Here is a 19,489-nt window from a genome sequence, read left to right as displayed (position 1 = left end):
AAAGGCTGTTGAGGTAAGATTATGTGTCTCCTACAAGGGGTTGCAAATATACCCTCTTTCATCAAGACATTCAGGAATCTATCATTACTTTAAGCAAATGTGTAAATGTGGCAGTAATAAGGTCCAGGGCAAAATATAATTCCAAGATGCTTGAATTTTTTTGACTGTCGCTTAATATAAATTGATAAATTTTATCATCGTTTATTATGAAATTGGAGAGGATTGCAAATCGGTGGCGTTCTCTAAATATATTTTGGGAAGTAAACATTGGTTTGGAAATAGTATCATATTGTGACTGGGTACCCCACATACTGAAAATGGCTGACACCTCTGCATTGAATGGGTTAACTTGCGAAAACACGTGCCCAGTGTAAAACTGTATAAATAGGTTTAATAGTATTGATGTTTAATATTAATGTTTTCCTCTGCCTTACAGCACTGGTGTCATGAGTTCAATTCCCGACCATGGCCTTATCTGTGAGGAGTTTGTATGTTCACCCTGTGTTTGCGTGGGTTTCCTCCGGGTGCTCTGGTTTCCTCCCACACTCCAAAAACATACTGGTAGGTTAATTGGCTGCTATCAAATTGACCCTAGTCTGTCTGTGTGTGTGTGTGTTAGGGAATTTAGACTGTAAGCCCCAATGGGGCAGGGACTGATGTGAGTGAGTTCTCTGTACAGCGGTGCGGAATTAGTGGCGCTATATAAATAAATGCTAATAATAGTAATAATAATGGTAAAGTGTGGCAACGGCAGTATCACAGAAGTTAATGTCTGGCTCTGCAGCACCAAAAGGGAAGAAATAACTTGGCGCCATGCTCCTAATATTATTGTAAAAACAGTGAGTGTCATTTTTGTTACCGGTATTTTTGATGGAGCTATGCTGTGTGACATTGGAATAGAAAGTCATACGTTAATTAGTATCTCATTTGAGGGGATAGTGTTACATTGACAACTGCATACCTTTCCTAGCAGTCAATCTTAAACAATTTATTCTCTCTGCCACTAAGGGAATAGGGCCTCATTGTTATTGGTAGAACTTTGTTTAATGAGATAATTTAAAGGTCCTATAATAACATGGAACCAAAATTAGAAATTTAACTCATTCCACAACAGAGTTATTTGCCTTGACAGAGGAACGCATTGTACACAATTATTTCTGAAATCTTTCTTGTTTCTAGGTTACAGCAGATCAAGAGGTCGACAATGGAATGTTTTCAATTTCATGAGAACATAACGCCATCCTCAGGAGTTTAGTGAAGAGGGTTCTGCACTCTGTAAATACCTGTGATCTGAAAGGGAATTTACCTTTTGTAGTTATGCATTTGCTGCCTTAATGTCCTGGTCACGTCTAGGAGAGCTTTTCTTTTTTGTATGGTGACAGGAGCTTATTCATTAAACAAACCTATGTGTTTTTTTTATTTAAAAGAAGCCAAGGATCTGAAGGCTAACATAAGTTTTTATTTGAAGTGGTCGTAGTGCATCCTAAAAATTATGTCCCAAGGAGCTTGTCCAGGGACTGAAGCACGGTGTGACCTATAAATTAAAAGGTCCTCGTCAGATGCCTCATGTAATTTGATTCTAAAAAGTCCACATAGATAATTAGGACTGAGGCTCATAATCAGGTTGGGTTGTCTGATAATTTCTGGACATCCTTAATTTTTACGTAATTTCTCTATGCCCAGTTTTCAAGTTTTTCACACTTTTCATCTTAAAATTCCGTTTTTATTTTTAAAACATTTTATTCATTGAAGAAACATGTACAAAGATGTACAATAAACAGCTTTAAAAATAAAACAGTGTAATTTCTTCATTGCTATCCAAAGTGATAACAAACGGGATGACTGAGGGTCAGAGGTACATGACAGAAATAATGTTCAAAATCTATTAAATAATCAAAAATATTTACAGAACAAAAAAATAAACCCAGAAGTGGCTATTAATATGCTCAATAAAGGGGTTTTGGCTTGGTAGGTCAAGGGGAAAGTTAGCGTCCTTGAAGACAACGGACAATTACGTGTTTCTTTAGAGGCCCATATAGCATCACATTTTGGTTATTTATTGTATAAGTAGTAAGTAACATTCTCTGAGCACACAATGTGCCATACACAGTTTTTAAGAGCTGTGATAGAGGGAGGTTCTAATTGTTTCCAGTTTTTTCATCAATTAGAGATATTCTAAGTATGTGGGAAATCAGTTTTTCCCTTTTTTAACTTATAAAGCATCAGTTCTGTTGCCGACCTCCGCAAGTTCTGATCTAAACTCCTGGGGGTATATTTACTAAACTGCAGGTTTGGGAAAAAGTGAAGATGTTGCCTATAGCAATTAGATTCTAGCTGTCATTTTGTAGAATGTACTAAATAAATGATAACTAGAGTCCGATTGGTTGCTCTAGGCAACATCTCCACTTTTTCAAACCCTCAGTTTAGTAAATTTATACCCTGGACTGCTTGATATTGTAATTTTGCATTGATATCCAAGAATAGGTTAGTAATCTGACCTTGAACTCCTGGGAAGACTTCTTCCATTGATAGTTCTGGACTGGGAGAACTTTGAGGAACTTGTTTATCACACTCTTAAAGAATCCTGCTGTGTCAGAGGCACTCTGCTTTTCCTTCTAGAGCACTGGTTCCCAACTCCAGTCCTCAGGGACTCTAACATTAAGGGTCAATATAGAGAACTTTCATGGGAACTTTTTACCCCAAGGACTATACACAAAACACGCGGTCACCCCCTAAGGTTAGAGGAGGGGAAATTTCACAACCAGCAAAGGTAGGGTTTCTTTACAGTAAGGGCAGTCAAGATATGGAATTCATTGCCAGGGAAGGTTGTGATGGCAGATTCAATACATATGTTTAAGAAAGAATTAGACAAATTTATTGTGGAAAAGTGTATCCAGGGATCAGGGCCGGTGCTAGGGTCCACGGCGCCCTAGGCATTTTTAAAAAAGTGGCGCCCCCCCCCCCCCCCCGCAAAAATCGCCGCCACTCACTGACACTAGTAAGTGGAGGGGAGGAGACGGAGCAGAGAGGCGGTGGTGGTGACAAAATAGCCTCTTCCCCCCCCTCCCCGTCCATCTGAATGCTGTGCGGCGGCCGTGACAGGTATGGTCAGCGGTCGCCGCACAGTTTTAAAGTATTTTAGAATTCTGTGGCCCTACAGGCGCCCTCCAGAGCCCGGCACCCTAGGCAAGTGCCTAACCTTGCCTAATGGGAGCGCCGGGCCTGCCAGGGATACTGGGATACAGGGATACGTTAATTAAAATGAAGGATCGTAGTGGTAAAAATTGGACTGCAATATTGGGTCTGGGGGGATTTTCACAATTGAAACAGATTGGTAGTTGCTTACTCTGGATCAATTTCAAATATAAGCGAGGGATCGCAGGAGACCCAAAATAGGTTGAACTTAATGGACTGGTGTCTTTTTTCAACCTCATCAACTATGTTACTATGTAACAGTGCTTGTTTTCCATATATCTTTGCTGGAACACAGGTGTATTCATTACTAACTGACACATTTTGAAGATCCACAGGTGGTACTAATTTTTTCACTTGTAACCTGGAAAATCTGCACTGTTAGGGGTCCCTGAGGACTGGAATAGGAAAACACTGTTCTAGAGGCTATAATATCTAAATGAGATTCCTGTATTAATCGAATACAAGTAGAAGCTGGAAATCTGTCAATATTTTTGGACTCCGAAATACACTAGTACTTGATTAGTCATTTGAAAGTGTTTCATGAAAAATAAATTGAGGAATAGGAACTACTAAAGGGTGCAATCAGACCCTAGTTATGTTCTATCAGACTCCAAATAGCTGGGAGGCTGGAACAGCTCTTACATAGAGAATAGAAATTGTGAGTAAACTGAAAATAATGCCACACATCTTGTCAACTGGATGGTACATAAGAACCAGGGCTTGTGGTTCTATAGTATAGTAAACAGAGACCCTCTTACCAAGACATTTGAGCCATTCCTTTGAAGTCCACGATGACAGCACAACTCTGCAATGGCAGTGCGGCTGATAGGACTCAAAGTGGAGATTCTTCAGGAAACATCAGGATGTTCCTCTGTGGTGGTGGTGGTGGGGTAAATGAAATGATGACTTAGAGTGATCCTCATGACAGGGATCCCACTATTCAATTACAGTACGGTAGCCAGAACTGAGATCTTGAAGGACAAGTCCATGTCTGATAGTGGTCAGGCCACGCTCCCAGAATTTTTTGTTTTTACACAAATGAACAAAGCAAAATCAAATAGAACAGAATACATAAAGCTTGCCAAATGGGAAAAAAAATAATTGCAATTTTTTACAAAATTCCCCAATTTCACAAATTTTGGAAAACATGTTTAAATTACTCTTTTGGTTTTCTATTTAAGTATTTATTTTTGAGATTTTTGAAATCCACCCATGACTCGTGTATTGTGACTTATCTATAAACATTTATGGTATATTTTTATCAGTTTCACATTATGTCACACCTGTATACATTTTCTGGGACTTTATTCTATAGTTTATCTTAACATTTTAAGATAGAAGTACCAATTTGTCTACATTTCTACCATCTATGTATATACAAAAACACTTGGGACAAATATAGAACTACCGAGAAAAAACATTGGGCCTGATTCATCAAGGGACACATACTGAGCATACTGTACGTTTGTTTCAGAACACACAAAATTCAGGTCTGTGCACGCCCAAATTCAACAAGGAGTGGGTCTGAAGATACATTCGCTGATGAATATGGGTATAAGTCTGCTCTGCTCTGCTACACAAAACACTGCAGGATACATCCACTACCTATGTGTAATATAAATTTGCAAAATAACACACCAAAAAATTAATTGATGTCACCTGGTAATAATATAACATTAAAAAAAGTTTTCTTAAATTTTTTTAATGAAATACATTTATTAGGATGCCATTAATGTCTACTGTACATAATATAATTTTTTTACAATTGCTACTGATTGCATACACTTGCTATAGCATGCAAACATCATCATCACCATTATTTATATAGCGCCACTGATTCCGCAGCGCTGTACAGAGAACTCATTCACATCAGTCCCTGCCCCATTGGAGCTTACAGTCTAAATTCCACAACATACACACACAGACAGACAGACTAGGGTCTATTTTGATAGCAGCCAATTAACCTACTAGTATACAAAACTAATGGCAAAAAATGGATCTATCTGCGCTGACTAGTATTTTAGCTGCCTCTGTCTGCTAACATACAACCTATCTACGTATGTACCAATGAATTAACCTACAAACATATGCAAACAAATCTGGCGCTTATACTCTATAAAAATCTCAAAAAGAGCACAAAAAAGGTAGTCCAAAATATATACGTATTTTTAGAGTCCCAAGAACAATGTCCTCAATGTTCATATGGTTCCAACAAGATTTGATCCCAAAAGGAGGGTATTGTGTATCCAGATATAGTTTTCCACCAATGTTCATACATATAAATAAGCAGAAAAAGATCGTGTTATTCTGTATTCACTTATATTTTACTACGATCAAAAAAACCTTATAATGCCCGTGTAGTATAAAAGGTATTTTAATTATCACCATGTGTGACCAGAAGTTCTCCACTGAAACAAATATGCACTTACACAGGAGGATATCTGTGATTCCAAAGATGGTAGTGGATTACACTTGTAGATCTTCAATTAAGTCCACATAATTCTTTGAGTATAAGCTCAAAAGAAAAATAAAAGTGCTCCAAATGGTGCATTACCATAATAAAAATAAATTTATTCTAAGCACAATATAAAAACAAGTAAAGAGGTATAATCTGAGTGAAATCGCTGCTGAACCTGATAAGGTTGGACTCTTACCCCATGAGGGATGATCTTGCGCATGTAGGGAAACCTTTTTATCCCTCTCCAGAGGTCGGGTTGCCGGCTGGTTACCGCTGCATACTTCCCAACACTTGGGTTTGAAATCCTCTCCTCTCAGGAAATCAGCGTGTTCTCTCTCAGTCCTCCTCGTCACCGCCTCTGCTTCGACTAACACTAATCAGTGTCCTCTTTCCATTAGGATGTCACTTTGCAAAGAGAATGCGATTAAACGGGTTGCACTGATAACTGTTATGTCTCCGCCGACTGATCGATGACGGAACCCGGTCTTCCGGTCTGCCTTACCTCAGCTCAGAAGGTCAGTTGCAAAGTGACATCCTAATGGAAAGAGGACACTGATTAGTGTTAGTCGAAGCAGAGGTGGTGACGAGGAGGACTGAGAGAGAACACGCTGATTTCCTGAGAGGAGAGGATTTCAAACCCAAGTGTTGGGAAGTATGCAGCGGTAACCAGCCGGCAACCCGACCTCTGGAGAGGGATAAAAAGGTTTCCTACATGCGCAAGATCATCCCTCATGGGGTAAGAGTCCAACCTTATCAGGTTTAGCAGCGATTTCACTCAGATTATACCTCTTTACTTGTTTTTATATTGCGCTTAGAATAAATTTATTTTTATTATGGTAATGCACCATTTGGAGCACTTTTATTTTTCTTTTGAGCTTATACTCAAAGAATTATGTGGATTTAATTGAAGATCTACAAGTGTAATCCACTACCATCTTTGGAATCACAGATATCCTCCTGTGTAAGTGCATATTTGTTTCAGTGGAGAACTTCTGGTCACACATGGTGATAACCTACTAGTATGTTTTTTTTGGATTGTGGGAGGAAATCGGAGCACCCGGAGGAAACACACGCAACATACAAACTCAACACAAATAAGGCCATGGTTGGTAATTGAACTCATCACCCCAGTGCTGTGAAGCAGAAGTGCTAACCACTTAGCCACGTGCAGCCGTTACCATTAGAAAACAGACTTTAGACTAGCCCTGTAGCTAAAGCAAGAGATATGGCTGAAACACAAGTACTTTTGAGATGGCCAGAGCTTGGATCAGATGCTGCTGCGTGCACTGATGATTGGCACACCTTTACTGTACATTGACTATGGCCAAACGACCCTTCCCTGCCCCTTTCCCTCCATGAAATCATAGGCTGTAGTAAGTGTCCTTTGAGTTCGAGGATGAATTGAATGTGGATGCATTCTGTGGTGTATGAGCCAGTTCTGGGTGAATGCAGATTGATTTTGTGGATTGTATACACAAATTCGCTGTTTACAGTCCTTGATGAATCAGGCCCATTGTATCACTACAATGACAGACAATGGCTTATGGAAGGATGAGGCTAATAATCCATGTTACAGGATGTAAGCTATTGCAACACCCAAGATCCTTCAAACATCTCCTACACTGACATTGCTTACTACGCTTATTACTACTTCCCCTTTGATGTCCTAATCATACTTGCTGTTCAGCAGCCTCAACATCTCAACATGCCCCTATGTGAAGGGTCACAGCATGGTTAGTTCTACTATTCAGGAACCAGGCAATGCAATTATACAATCACAGTCATTACACTAATTCTTTATTCTATATATATTAAACTCACTTATTTCTAACAGCATTATACCACAGTGTACTTACTCCAAATGTAATTGTACTGCTCTGACTGTGTGATCCAGTTCCAGAGTGTCACTCACCGGACCGTGAGTGCCTCTACGCTGGTGCGTGGCTCCCTAGCCTTCCTGCCGGCACCTGTCCTAAACCGCGGCCGTCCGCCATCCTGATGGACTGCGCATGAGCAGCTCCCAAGAACTCTTGTGACTGTTGCTTTTAATCAAATTGGTTGATCAGGCAACTCCCTATTTAAGGCACATGTGCTCATTACCTCATTGCCTGATCTTGAGTCTCATTCCCTGTGAGTCTCTGAAGGTGTCTCCTGTGTTCTACTAGTGTCTTCAGTTTCCTGCTGATTCCTGTTCTACTCATCGCTGGTTTCCATACCCGCTACTGTCTCCTGTGTACTACTAGTGTCTTCAGTTCCTGTGGATTCCCTGTGCTACTCATCGCTGGTTTCCATACCTGCTTCAGTCTCCTGTTTCCAGCCTGTGTCCTCAGCTGGACTCTGATTACCGGATCTACTCACCTGTGGTTCCTAAACTCGTCTCTGCCGTTCAGCGTCTCTGCAGTCCCTGCATCTCCCTGTGGACAGACTGTTCTACTGAATAGCGGTATGCCTATCTGTTATTGACTTTCTACGTGTACACTGCATATCCGCTAGGACAAGTTTTCCCTCTCAGCAGCAGTATCCATACCCGCTATAGACTGTTATTGTTACGCTGCATATCTGTTTGGAACTAACCGTACTACTCAGTTGTTATATGCATAATTGTGATTGACTATCCATTATTGGCCTGCATATCTGTGCTGAGCAAGTCTCTACCAAGCAGCGCCACACATACCGTTATAGACTTTGCCGGATACGCTGCATATCTATTGGGATCCAGTTCCTCTGTGCTCTCAGTGTCTGCATCCTATTATCCTTTGTATGCCTCCACTCATCGACACCTGTACACATCCTCACCTATTAAGCAGTGGTACAACTTGCTGTACGCAGACCACTGACTTCCCCGCTACCTACCTGCACCTGGACAAGTCTTCTCACCATAAGCAGTGGTACAACTTGCTGTACGCAGACCACTGACTTCCCCGCTACCTACCTGCACCTGGACAAGTCTTCTCACCATAAGCAGTGGTACAACTTGCTGTACGCAGACCACTGACTTCCCTGCTACCTCCCTGCATCTGCTCATGTCCATCCTGATCTTCGTGTTCAAATCTGCCTTTCCACAACATCAGCTAGTCGCTGACTCATCAAGATTGCTGCAAGTCACTGACTTTCCTATTCTTTATTGGCATTCTCTCTCCATCTGCTGTGATATATGTTCCGCTAGTCACCCTGCTACCAGAGGACCGTTGTGTTAACTTCACCACTCTGGTAAGCCCAGTCATCTGGTGAATTCCTGGGCAAGACTCCTAGTGCCCGTGACACAGAGCCAAATTGGCAACTCAAAGTGGCCATCGAAAATATTTTAAAAAGTGGTGTCAAGTCATAGGCAGGGAACATATTCTCAATAGGTAGGGTCAAATTACCACTAGACGGGCCAATGTATTACATACCACTGCGCTAGTTTGCATGTCTCCATGCCTATGGATTGCAAGCGACATGGTTATCACGTTAGACATCGCTAAGCCACCCTCCAACCCCTTCCTGTTATGACCACCAGTGCGTCATAAACTTGTAGAACTAGAGGAAGAGGTCTTCACCTATAGCAGCCGTCTTTCCCGTAGAGACTGGTTATGCTCACAGGTACTTGGTAGCCCCCAGGACTTACACTCAGTGTAGTACAAGTTTATGTCCACACGGCGGCGCAAAGGAGCAGGAGGTAATACACAGAGTAGGGACTGGCCGGAGATCTGCGGAGTGGCCGAGCACAGGTGGAGATGACAAGTTCTAGCTGGATAAGTGCCACAGGCAAATATTCAGAATCCAGGTACAGGCAGAGGATCAGGGTCACAGGCAAATATTCAAAATTCGGGTACAGGCAGAAGATCAGGGTCACAGGCAAATATTCAGAATCCAGGTACAGGCAGAAGATCAGGGTCACAGGCAAATATTCAGAATCCAGGGACAGGCAGATACACGAGAGAATAATCTAAGGTTAAACACCAACACAGCAGAGAAGCAAATAACAATACTGGGAACAGAACGCTATAACCGGCAGTGAGGCCCAGTCCTCACTGCCTTAAATACTTTGATGGACAAAATAGAAAGGAGGAGGACAGGGCTGACAATCAGCCTCAGGAGGCTGCTAATTAATTACTAGCTTAGAACTAGCATAGATCATATCATAAACCAGGAACATGTATAAATATCTAAATTATCAAATTAGATACTCTATGCCACAAAGATAACAGTGCATTTTAACTAATGCACGTGCCCGGCTGCTACATCACACCAGAATGCGGCGTACTGCCGTGGCTCCTGACACTTCCACCTCAAATACACTAGCAATGTGTGTGCCCCAGTTAAGGGCATGCAGCTCCCCCTTCACAAGCAGAGCAGCGTAATGCAGGATATACCCCCTCCATAGGGATGGGCAATAACAAAAATTCCCCCATGATAGCGATATTAACAAATTTATTGTGGTAAATGTATATATCACAATAAATATCAAATTTGCATCTATGTGATACAGAAAACATTCTAGTGACTCCAACACAATACTGAGAGCTTTCTTGTGACCGATATACAATACAGAGAGCTTTCTTGTGACCAATATACAATACAGAGTGCATTCTATAGACCAGCATGTAATACAGAGAGCTGTCACGGAGTTTGGAATAGGCCTCAAAGCCCTACTCTAGATAGACTTACCCCCAGAGAGGTGTGGAGTTTAACAGTAGAGAGGTACTCACCAGGGATCCCCGCATGTGAATATGGACTTAGCTGCTCTCTAGCCGCAGGTCGCGGTCCTCTAAGGGGGATTGGAGCAGGGTGAGATGGAACCGTGGAGTGGAGCAGGACTGCTGGACGATAAATGCAAAGGATCAGGTGAATGGCAGTGAACCGAAGCGTTGAGGTCTTTAGAAAGCGAATAGCTGAGAACAGGACTGATTATGAGGCATGAGGTTCCTGCAACAATACTGCAGGTCTTGATCGTGGAACAGGTAACACAGGATACCAACTGAGAGGTGGGGAACTACTGACAACTAATGCACTGAGATCCCTGGAAAGTGAACAGCCTGAGGATGGGGCACGAGGTTCTTGCATTAATACCACAGGTCTGGATTGTGGAATAGGTAACCCAGGATACCGATGTGCAGACGGGAGACAGAGAGAACAGCGTCCTAACAGATAAGAAGACCCGACGATCTAGCAACTTAGTAGAGAAACAGGTTCTTTAAATAGACAGAGCTGACAGGCAATTAGCGAATCAAGAGAATAAAGAAAGTCTTGAAAAGACCAAGTGTGCGCATGCTCAGTTCAGACCAGCAAGTGAATGCAGGGAGTGAGAACCAAGGGAAACAGTTAAGAACAGTGACCAAAATACAGGTTAGCTTGTGCAATGTGTGACAGTACCCCCCCCCCTCCACCCCCCCCTCCCATTTTTAAAGGTGGGCACCGCACACCTAAGGCCTAGCTTTGTTGGGAAACTTGGCATGAAATTTCTTGACCAATGATGGAGAATGAACATCAGAAGCATCCGCCTAGGATTGTTCCTCAGGTCCATATCCCTTCCAATCCACTAAATACTTGTTCTTGCCCTGCAATGTTTTGGAATCCATGATCTGGTAATTCTTCAGATTGCTGAACAGCCGGAGGAGACATATTCTTATCGGAAGAAAACCAGTTAATGATTAGAGGCTTGAGGAGCAAAACATGAAAGGAATTTGAGATGCGGAGTGAGCTAGGAAGCTTGAGTTTGACGGATACTGGGTTGATGACCCGAGGAATTCTGAAGAGTCCAATGAATTGGGGGGCGAACATCATGGAAGGGACTCATAGGTGGATATTTTTTGTGGACAGCCTTACCTTGCCCCCAACCTTGAGGTGAGGAACCGCCTGAATTTTTTATCGGCAAACCATTTATAACGGGAAGAAGTCTTCTTGAGACACTCAATCGTCTGGTTCCAAATAGCAAGAAAATTGCGATGGAGATCATTAGCAGCCGGATCCTAAGTGGGAGGAAGGGCTGAGAACTTGGGAAGATTAGGATAAAGGCCATAAAGAATGGAGAATGGAGTGGAAGAGGTGTATTCGTGATCGAGGCTGTTATTGGCAAATTCTGCCCAAGGCAAAAGATTCACTCAATTATCCTGGGAAGTCAAGGAATATAGACAAATAAAAGTCTCCAAATCTTGGTTCATTCTTTCAGTTTGACGATTGGATTGCGGAAGGTAAGATGATGAGAAGTTCAGCCGGATATCCAGGCGTTTAGAGAAAGTTCTCCAAAATTTGGATGTAAATTGGACTCCCCAGACGGAGACAATCTCTAGAGGACATCTATGTAAGTAGAATATTTCCTTGACAAAAATATTTGCTAAACAGGAAGTTGATGGAAGGCCAACAAGTGGGATAAAATGTCCCATCTTCAAGAAAAGATCCACGACCACCCAGATGGTATTAAACTTCCTGCAGGGAGGGAGATCAGTCTCAAAATCCATGGATATATGACCATGCTTTGGATGGAATAGGAAGTGGCATTATCCTGTGCACAAAGATGACAAGCCACCACAAACTGTTTAACATCGGACCCAAGGGTGGGCCACCAATAACTCCAAGAGATGAGTTCAATGATTTTGGCGGATCCAGCATGACCGTAAAATTGAGAAAAGTGAAACCAAAGGAAAAGCTTTTTTCGAAGATTCCGAGTCACAAAACTTCTACCAGGAGGCGGTACTGGGTCAGGAGACAAAGACGTGGCCTGAAGAAATTTGGTCTCCAAAATAGGCCTATTCACAACATCCGGAGATTTAAGTTCACAAGGGAACGCTCATGATAGGGCATCAGTTTTTTTATTTCTTAAGCCCCGCCGAAAAGTGTAAATTAAAATGAGAAAAGAAGAGAGACCACCGGGCTTGGCAGGGGGTTAAGACATTGTGCTGTCTGGAGATACAGCAGGTTTTTGTGGTCATTAAAAATGGTCACTGGAAAACATGCCCCTTCCAGGAGGTACCTCTATTCAGAAAGTGCTAAATTCATAGCTAGGAATTTTCTTTCACCAATGGTATAGTTATTTTCAGTCAGCAGGAATGCATGAAAAGAGTACTGGAAAGGAACTGCACCAACTCCCACTGCTGAAGCATCTACTTCAACCAAGAATGGTTGAGAGGGATCAGGTTGTTTGAGAACTGGAGCTGTGAAGAACTCCTTCTTGAGGGTGTTAAAAGCAAACAGAGCCAGCTCAGACCAATTCTTAGTGTCAGTGCCTTTTTTGATCAAAGCAACAATGGGAGCCACAATAGAAGAATAAGAAGAAGCCTCAAATGGCCTTCAGGCCTAACGGAATAGGCCACTCAATGATGGCTCACACTTTCTCAGGGTTCATACGTAAGTTGTCTCCGGAAACAATGTATCCTACAAAAGAAGTCTCTGTGACTTTGAAGACACATTTCTCAAGCTTGCAATAGAGGTGATTGGTCCTGAGTCTTGAGAGAACCTCAGCAACATGTTGTCTGTGAGAAGACAGATCCGAAGAAAAAATTTAAATATCATCCAGATAGACTACTACCGAAGAGTGGAGAAGGTCTCTGAAGATCTCGTTCATAAAACTTTGAAATACTCAGAAGCATTACTAACCCAAAGGGCATGACCAGATATTCGTAATGGCCGTCTCTGGTGTTGAAAGCTGTTTTCAACTCATCTCCTTTTCTAATTCTGATTAAATTGTATGCACCCCTCAGGTCTAACTTGGTAAAGATTCAAGCCCCTTTTATCCAGTCAAACAGGTCAGTTATCAGAAGAATTGGAGAATTGGATAACGATTTTTCTGAGTGATGGCATTAAGACACCTATAGTAGGCAGAATGAGCCGTCCTTCTTTTTTACAAAAAAGAAACCAGCACCGGCTGGTTTGACGTAATCTGCCATGGCCTTCATCTCAGGAACCGACAGAGGATAGACACAGCCCCTGGGTGGTATCTTGCCAAGAAAGAGATCAATGGGGCAGTCCCAGATACGATACGGAGGTAAGACTTAAGACTTCCGTTTATCAAAAACATCAGCAAATGAGGAGTATTGGGAAGTAAGAACCGCTTTGGTAGATTCCTCAATAGTAGCAACAGAATGTAAGGGCTTAATATGTACCAAGCACTTGGAATGACAGGATGGACCCTAAGACAAAACTTGAGCAGTGAGCCAATCAATATGAGCTGAATGCAGACAGAGCCAAGGTAAATCAAGGATAACCGTACTGGAGGTGTGCGACAACATATAGAAAGAATTTATTTCAAAATGCAGAGCCCCGACTTGGAGAGACAATGGTTCAGTTTGTGTCAGAATTCTCCCATTAGGAATCTGACTCCCATCAATGGCTGTGAGCACAACTGGGGTAGATCGTAATGTGGTAGGGAGTGACAAGGATTCCACTAGCTCGGAAGAAATAAAGTGCTTCCCCAGAGTCCAGAAGAGCAGGCAGTTTAGATTCCCTGGGACCATGAAGGGTAATGGGAATTAAACAAGCAGACAATTTGTTAAATTCTGGAGATGACTTAAAACTCCCCAATCTGACCTCTCGATCACAGATTAGGGTTTTGCATTTCCCTGGTGTTTAGAGCATGAGACCAAGCGATGCCCCAGTTCAGCGCAATAGAGACAAAGTCCACTAGAAATTCTCCTCCTTCTCTCTTCAGGAGAGAGCTTATAGTGCCCTAAATGCATAGGCTTCTCTGTGGCACTAGAGGGTAGGCTCTGGGTGACCTTTAACACAGGATTCTGCCAAAAAGGTTCTTTCTCTGAAACGCTCTCTCGCCATTGGATGTAAACTCGGTGGCACAATGAGATCAGAGTGTCACGGTCGTCTGAATGTCTTGATCCGATTCGGGACCCTTGGGACTAGCTGGAGCATGAGTGAAACAGAACTTAGCAGCCTGGATGATCTTTTTGCTCATTGTAGAATATAGCAGAGGAATGAGCAGTCTAGAAATGTTGACAGGAACACTGCACTAGTAATGCAGTCAGGAACAGTGCACTTTGTAATTCTGACAGGAACACTGCACTTGTAATGCAGTCAGGAACACTGCACTTGTAATGCAGTCAGGAACACTGCACTTGCAATGCAGACAGGAACACTGCACTTGTAATGCAGTCAGGAACACTGAAGCCAAGAACTATCCTCTGGAGAGAAGTGTGTTGTTCTGGCAATGAACAGATCACAGCAGCAGGTTTAAATAGGAAATCCCAAACAACTATTGGCTGATCAGTTCATGTGATCACAGCTTCTGAATCTGGTTGGTTTGGAATGATCACCTGACTGCATCCAAGATGGCCGCGCCCATGCAGCAGGACAAACAGTATGTGTTTGTTTACAAATGAAGGTGTGGAGAACGGGAATGCTGCAGATGACCAGAAGGGACCCAGGTAGCCGTGATATGACAGCGGCGGATGAGGTAAGTGCGGCTAAGATCCCGATTTGTGACAGTACCCCCTCCCTTACGAGTGGCCACTGGACACTTAGATTGGGGCTTAGTTGGAAACTTGCGGTGAAATTTTTTGATGAGAGATGGAGCGTGAACATCAGAAGCTTTGATCCAGGCCCTCTCTTCTGGACCATAGCCTTTCCAGTCGACTAGATATTGTAAGGTTTTATGTCGAAACCGAGAGTCCAAGATCTCTTTAATTTCATATTCGTCACCATGTTCAGTCTGCACTTCAGGAGAAACCAGTTTGGGTGTATAAAACCGATTTAGCACCAGTGGTTTCAAGAGAGAGATATGGAAGGTGTTGGGTACCCTGAGGTAAGATGGTAGATGTAATTTGTAGGACACTGGATTGATGACTCGGGAGATGTTAAACGGTCCAATAAAGCGAGGAGCGAATTTCATAGATGGAACTCTGAGGCGTAGATTGCGAGTAGACAGCCAGACTCTGTCTCCGGGTTTCAAGCTTGGAATGGCTCGTCGCTTTTTGTCGGCCTGAATTTTGTAGCGTTGGGACGCTTTAAGTAGAGATTCCCGTACCTGGCGCCAGTGGCCTGAAAAATTCTTTAGGAAAACTTCAGAGGCAGGTACTGAGGCTGTAGGAAGTGGAGTAAACAAGGGTACCCTGGGGTGTAGGCCATAGACCGTATGAAATGGAGTGGAAGCAGAGGATTCGTGATAATGATTATTATGAGCAAATTCTGCCCAAGGAAGCAGATCTACCCAGTCGTCTTGAGAAGAGGATATGTACAAACGGAGAAATGTTTCTAGGTCTTGATTAACTCTTTCCGTTTGCCCGTTGGATTGGGGATGATAGGCCGAAGAGAAGTTTAGTTTGATCTCTAGTGCTTGGCACAAGGATCTCCAGAATTTCGCCACAAACTGAACTCCTCTATCTGAGACGATTTCTTCAGGACACCCATGCAAACGGAAGATCTCCTTTATAAATTGCTGAGCCAGGATAGGTGCTGATGGGAGTCCACGGAGAGGAACAAAATGCGCCATTTTAGAGAATCGGTCAACGATGACCCAGATGGTATTGAAATTATTAGAATTGGGCAAATCGGAAACAAAGTCCATAGAAATATGGGTCCAGGGTTTGGTGGGAATAGGCAGAGGCAAAAGTTGACCAGCTGAAGATTGTCTTGAACTTTTATGTTGGGCACAGCTGCCACATGCGGAAACAAATTGCTGAACATCCTGATGAAGCGTAGGCCACCAGTAGCTTCTCAATATGAAAGATTGAGTTTTGCGGATGCCAGCATGACCGGCAAATCTGGAACAATGTGCCCATTGGAGCAATTTTTTACGCAGATTCTCAGGAACAAAAGTTTTCCCCTGGGGAGGTGCATTGTCGGGTCTACTGACTGCGATGCTGAGTGGGCTGATAATAGGCCGTGGATCCACAATGATGGAATCTTCTTCTTTTACCATAGAACGTGACAGAGCATCGGCCTTGCGATTTTTGGAACCGGGACGGAAGGTGACATGGATATCAAATCGAGAAAAGAATAGTGCCCATCGGGCCTGACGTGGATTCATGCACTGTGCAGTTTTAAGGTAGAGCAGATTCTTGTGATCCGTGTATATTGTGACAGGATAACGAGCTCCCTCAAGTAAATGTCTCCACTCTTCAAGCGCCAATTTGATGGCAAGCAGCTCTTTGTCCCCTATGGTATAATTTCGTTCAGCTGGTAAAAATTTTCGGGAGAAGAACCCGCAGGGATGCCATTGCTCATCAGCTGGTTTTTGGGAGAGAACTGCCCCTACTCCGACAGATGAGGCATCAACTTCCAAGTAGAATGGACAGGTTAAATCTGGTTGCCTCAGTATGGGAGCAGAAATAAATGCTTGTTTCAGAAGTTGAAAAGCAGATTGGGCTTCTTCAGACCACTTGGCAGGATTAGCTCCTTTTTTGGTGAGGGCGGTGAGTGGTGCTACTACAGTAGAGTAGCCCCGAATAAATTTTCGATAGTAGTTAGCAAATCCCAGAAATCGCTGTACTGCCTTTAGTGTAGATGGTTGAGGCCAGTTAAGAATAGCTTGCACCTTCTCTGGGTCCATACGGAGACCGGTGCCCGAGATGATATACCCCAAGAATGGAATGGATTCAACCTCGAAGGTGCATTTTTCAAGCTTGCAATACAGTTTATTCCTTCTGAGACGGCTGAGGACCTCTTTAACATGTCTGCGATGGGACTGGATATCAGAGGAGAAAACGAGGATATCGTCCAAATATACCACAATAGTATGGTACAGTAAGTCCCGAAAGATTTAGTTTATGAAATTCTGAAAAACCGCTGGGGTATTGCTCAGACCGAATGGCATGACAAGATATTCGTAGTGCCCATCCCTGGTGTTAAAGGCGGTTTTCCATTCATCGCCACGCCTGATACGGATCAAATTGTAGGCCCCGCGGAGATCCAACTTCGTAAATATTTGCGCACCTTTGACTCTGTCAAATAACTCTGTGATGAGGGGCAGAGGATACCGGTTCTTGATGGTAATGTCGTTGAGACCTCGGTAATCGATGCAGGGATGTAATCCACCATCTTTTTTTTTTACAAAAAAGAACCCGGCTCCTGCCGGTGAAGAGGATGGGCGAATAAAGCCCCTTTCCAAGTTCTCTTTTACATATTCAGACATAGATTTTGTCTCAGGGATAGAAAGAGGGTAGACTCTGCCACGCGGTGGGGTTTTACCCGGAACAAGATCAATGGGACAGTCCCAATCCCGATGAGGTGGTAGAGTTTCAGCGGCCTGCTTACTGAAAACGTCTGTGAACTCTTGGTAGGCAGAAGGAACTGGCAAAACTTCCTTATCAGAGGTGGAGCAATGTGGAAGAACACGTTGTAAACAGGACCCGAAACAAGTTGGAGCCCACGCCAGGATTTGTGGAGTCGACCAGTCAATATGGGGGTTATGCGTTTGAAGCCATGGAAACCCGAGAACCACAGGGCTAGTGGCTTCTGGGATGACCAAAAGGGTAAGAGACTCGGAATGCAGAACTTCTATTTGGAGCGTCACTGGAGAAGTCTGATGCGTAATGGTACCCCCTGGAATACGGCTACCGTCAACCGCAGAGAGAAAGATGGTCACTGGAATTTTCTCTAGTGGAATGGCTAGTTCACCAGCTAATCTGGCAGACATGAAATTCCCCGCTGCTCCAGAATCCAGCAGGGCTGAAATGTATTGGGAGCCTTGAGCGTGTTTCAGAGTGACTGAGATAATACAGTCCTTGCCTTGTGGGGAGCGAAGAGCCACTCCTAGGCTCACTTCCTCATCTTCAGCTAGGAGGTTGTGTTTACCCGGCTTACGAGGACAATGATGTAACAGATGTCCGGAACTGGCACAGTATAAGCAAAGTTTCTCTCTAACTCGCCGTTCTCGCTCGGTGGGTAAAAGACGTGCTTTGCCTAATTGCATGGGTCCTTCAAGGAAAGGAGACGGTACACGGACCCGTTGAATAGGGTGGAACTTGGGGTGTTTCAGCTTCCTCTTTTCTAGAGCTCTTTCTCTGAACCGAAGATCAACCCGATTGCAGGTGGTAATCAATTGGTCTAGCGTTGTAGGTAAGTCCCGAGACGCTAATACATCCTTAATGTGGTCAGACAGGCCCTGCCAGAAAACCGCAACAAGAGCATCGTTATTCCAAGATAGTTCAGAGGAAAGTGTTTGAAATTGAACGGCATATTGGCCCACAGACTGCTGCCCTTGCCGAAGGCGCAGAATATCTAAAGCGGCTGACGTTGTTCTTCCAGGCTCGTCGAATATTCTGCGGAAGGTAGACAGGAAGCTATCAATATCAAATAAAATTGGGTCAGATTTTTCCCAGAGCGGTGATGCCCATGCCAGAGCTTGCCCTGATAGTAGCGAAACAATATAAGCAGTTTTGGTACGTGCAGTGGGGAAATTTCCGGGTTGTAATTCAAAGTGTATACTACACTGATTGAGAAACCCGCGGCAATTCTTCGGATCGCCATTGTATTTAGCTGGCGTGGGAAGATGGAGTCTGGATGAAGTAAGTAGTGAAGCAGGTATTACTGGCTCAGGCGGAGTATGGGATGGTTGACTGCGGAATAACTGCAAGGTATCCATACGTGTAGAAACATCCTGCAGCAATCTCAAAATTTGCCCCTGGTTAGTTTCTTGTCTCTCAATGCGTTCAGCTAATATTTGGACAGAGTCCTCCCTCGGGGTATGTTCCCCTAGCGGATCCATTAGGCCAGAACAAACTGTCACGGTCGTCTGAATGTCTTGATCCGATTCGGGACCCTTGGGACTAGCTGGAGCATGCATGAGTGAAACAGAACTTAGCAGCCTGGATGATCTTTTTGCTCATTGTAGAATATAGCAGAGGAATGAGCAGTCTAGAAATGTTGACAGGAACACTGCACTAGTAATGCAGTCAGGAACAGTGCACT

General features: G+C 43.4%; 1 long non-coding RNA gene across 1 annotated transcript in view; it reads left to right on the top strand.

Moving 5' to 3' along the window:
- The window catches only part of LOC142143738 (uncharacterized), a 713,023-nt gene that overhangs the window by 223,090 nt on the left and 470,444 nt on the right, over positions 1-19,489 (top strand). The window lies entirely within an intron of this gene.

This window comes from Mixophyes fleayi, chromosome 3, assembly GCF_038048845.1.
Source record: "Mixophyes fleayi isolate aMixFle1 chromosome 3, aMixFle1.hap1, whole genome shotgun sequence".
Taxonomy (NCBI): Eukaryota; Metazoa; Chordata; class Amphibia; order Anura; family Limnodynastidae; genus Mixophyes; species Mixophyes fleayi.
Note: the sequence above shows the minus strand (reverse complement) of the source record. Positions and strands in the feature narration are given on the sequence as shown.